This window comes from Rattus norvegicus, chromosome X (assembly GCF_036323735.1).
Source record: "Rattus norvegicus strain BN/NHsdMcwi chromosome X, GRCr8, whole genome shotgun sequence".
Lineage (NCBI taxonomy): Eukaryota > Metazoa > Chordata > Mammalia > Rodentia > Muridae > Rattus > Rattus norvegicus.
In genome coordinates this window covers 105,366,750-105,370,568 of record NC_086039.1, presented here as the reverse complement: position 1 = coordinate 105,370,568, position 3,819 = coordinate 105,366,750, and the positions used below count along the sequence as shown (strand labels likewise).

Here is a 3,819-nt window from a genome sequence, read left to right as displayed (position 1 = left end):
ACTGCACCATACCCATGTCTGAACTGCTGAGGACTCAGCAGTACTATTTGCACACCCCTACAGATCTTTCCTTCCCACCCAGTACTCTATAATATGGCCAGAGGCGTATAAGGATGGAAGTGTAGTAAGCCCCTCCACTGAGTCTCTCCACATAAACATCACATTCAAATGTGTCCTTACATCCACCCATGAAAGCAGGAGAGAAAGCATAGGTCCTAGTTTTAGGAAAATGATAAGAAAAGGTGCTTGTGTGTCACACCGTCCTTTGGGCCCTCTGCTGGAAAAGTAGAATCAAGTCTCAAATAATGCCTTTTAAATTGTATCCTCTAGTATTATAGATGTAGGACACTACTGTATCATACCTCTGTGGATGTAAAATAGCTTGTACCTGCTTTATGATACGTAGTAGTGACCGTGCTTTATCAGAGCTGTTTCTAATGATGTTGCTCAGAATGTTTTCTTTCCAGATGATGATTGAGAAGCTAATTTAAAAAAAAAAATGGTGCCAGGTACCACAAGAGTAACAGAACTGTGCTCTTTTCTCGGGTTTTGGTTTTTTTTACTTTTTTTTTTAATGGAGTGTGCTGGATGTCTCTACAGTTTTGTTCAGATGACTGCAGAACCTGGAAAAGCTGTTGCTGCTGTTGATGCATAACACACTGCTATTATTGGTCTTTTTATATAAATATAAATATATATATATACAGATATATAATTTGAATTTTTTGAAACTTTACCTGTGCTGTCAACTTTGGAAAAAAGTATCCCCGTTTACTGTGTTGAGTTGGCACTGTACAGAAATTAACAGCCATATTGGTCTAGAAATGTTGAACTTAAGTTTTTTTCCATTTGTACAGGGGTAACACACTGTATTAAATATGTAAGGTCTTATATACGTGGGTTTGATTACAAAAACTAATAAAGTATTCTCCAAATTAAAAAAAAAGAAGAAGAAGATGAAGAAGAAGAAGAAGAAGAAGAAGAAGAAGAAGAAGAAGAAGAAGAAGAAGAAGAAGAAGAAGAAGAAGAAGAAGAAGAAGAAGACGACGACTCAAAATTGAGTGGGAAGTTGGGGGAGGGAATATGAATATGTTCTAAATGCATTGTATGAAATTCTCAAAGCATTAATAAAAATATTATTTAAACAAAAAAAAAGAAAAGGTGCTTGACAACCAGAGCTTCCAGGGACTAAGCCACTACCCAAAGACTATATACATGGACTGACCCTGGACTCTGACCTCATAGGTAGCAATGAATATCCTAGTAAGAGCACCAGTGGAAGGGGAAGCCCTGGGTCCTGCTAAGACTGAACCCCCAGAGAACTAGATTGTTGGGGGAGGGCGACAATGGGGGAGGATGGGGAGGGGAACACCCATAAAGAAGGGGAGGGGGGAGGGATTAGGGGGATGTTGGCCCAGAAACCGGGAAAGGGAATAACACTAATACTTAAGTTAATAAAAAAAATAATAAAAAAAGAAAAGGTGCTTGAAAAAGAAAGGAAGAACAAATTATCCATGTTCCATCTATCTTAGCACAGCTTAGGGAGATGTCACTTGTCTAGAAAGATAGATAATTAAAGGTACCAGCACAAAGTCCATCGTGGTGAAATGTAATACTGGCAGAGCCCTTCAGGCTCTGGTCCGAGCCCAATGCCCAAAGATAGGGCTTCCTCAGGTAGATAGGTTTTTGGCTACATCAAACCCTGTGTCCATATCTACTACAATCAATTTTAGAGACTGTCTTGGCTCCAAGAAACTAGCTCCTCCATTTCTCCCTACAGCTTGAGCAGCACCGTACCTCTAGAAAACCTTCATCCATAACACCTGTAATATAAATAAAAGGATAGAGCTAGGAATTAACCATAAGAGTTTACATTAGAACCCAGGGCCAGACCTCTCCACCTTATCCACAGCAGAGACGGCTACACCAGCTGCATCCAATGGCGCCATGGAACCTGTGGGGATTTATGCAAAGGGTTCTGCTCTGCGATGCCGCCTGCTGCTGAGCCATTGTGTTTTGGAGGGGACAACTAAGAAGTACACAGGTTGTTTTGAATGTTCCCAAGACACAGGTAACATGTTTGAAAAAATGGACTCAGAATAGCTTCTGAAATCTCTGGGCTCTCAACATGCACCGTTGGGCTGTGGACAGACGCTGGAACTCTTCATGAGAATGAGAAGAACAATGGCACTGCTCACTTTCTGGAGCACATGGCTTTCAAGGGCACAAAAAAGAGGTCCCAGTTAGACATTGAACTTGAGATTGAGAATATGGGTGCTTATCTTAATGCCTATACCTCCAGAGAACAGACTGTCTACTATACCAAAGCATTCTCGAAAGACTTACCAAGAGCTGTAGAAATTCTTGCTGACGTTGTTCAAACCAGCACATTGGGAGAAGCAGAGATTGAATGTGATGGTGGAGTCATCCTTAGAGAGAGGCAGGAAGTTGAGAACAACTTGCAGAAAGTTGGTTTTGATTATCTGCATGCCACAGCCTATCAAAACGCCTCACTTGGACGTACAATTTTGGGGCCCACTGAGATTATCAACTCTCTAAATCGTAAGGACTTAGTGGATTACATAACCACACATTATAAGGGACCAAGAATCATGATGGCTGCTGCTGGAGGTGTTTGTCATAACAAACTGCTGGGGTTAGCAAAGTTTCATTTTTGGTGACTGTGTGCACAACGGAGACTGCCAGCTCTGCCTCCATGCAAATCCACTGGAAGTGAGATTCGGGTGACGGATGACAAGATGCCGTTGGCGCACCTTGCAGTAGCTATTGAAGCAGTTGGTTGGGCACACCCAGACACAATCTGTCTCATGGTTGCAAACACACTGAAAGGCAACTGGGATCGCTCTTTCGGAGGAGGAATGGATTTATCAAGCAAGCTGGCCCAGCTCACTTACCATGGCAATCTCTGCTCCAGCTTCCAGCCCTTCTAGAACACTTCCTACACAGACGCAGGATTGTGGGGACTCTAAATGGTTAAAGAACAAGCCCCAGTTGCTGATATGCTGCACACTGTACAAAAAGAATGGATGCTTCTGTGTACAGATGTTACTAAGAGTGAGGTTCACACATGCAAAAAACCTTCTGAAGACAACCGTGCTGCTGCTGCTGCTGCTGCTGCTGCTGCTGCTGCTGCTGCTGCTGCTGCTGCTGCTGCTGCTGCTGCTGCTGCTTGATGGTTCAACTCCAATTTGGGAAGACATCAGTAGGCAGATGCTGTGCTATAAGAGGAAAATTCTCATCCCCGAGCTTGAAGCAAGAATTGATGCTGTGGATGCGAAGATGGTTCGAGAAGTGCAGACCAAGTACATTTAAAACAAAAGTCCAGCTATTGCTGTTCTTGGTCCTATTGAGTGCTTACCAGATTTTAAACAGATTTGTAGTAACATGCACTGGACTCATGATTAACTTTTGTGATCAAATATTCTGCACATAAAGACTTATAAAACTAAGAGATCTGGAAATTTTGAAAGACTTCCTGTCTTCAAATGAAATATATATATATATAATATATATATATATATATGGAAAAAAAGAACTCAGGGCCAAGTGTACAATATTGAAACTATATATAAAAAAGAACCCAATGGCCCCTGCCATCCACTCACTGTTCAACAGTAGGGGAAACTGGCACATCAAACTCCATCCTTTCAAGTGAGCTACATCGGTATCAGGTCTCAAACAGCCCAAAAAGACCTTAACAGCAGAAAAACTGTAACAACATATGTCTTGCCCCTGCACTTGGACTTAAGTTGTTTTACTAGGCTATGGACCAGATGCCCATGATTGAATGTTAAAGAA

The 3,819-nt window shown here is 41.8% G+C and overlaps 1 pseudogene; it reads left to right on the top strand.

Moving 5' to 3' along the window:
- The first annotated feature begins 2,032 nt into the window (after positions 1-2,032).
- On the top strand, positions 2,033-3,426 carry Pmpcb-ps1 (peptidase, mitochondrial processing subunit beta, pseudogene 1; annotated as a pseudogene).
- Positions 3,427-3,819: the final 393 nt, after the last annotated feature.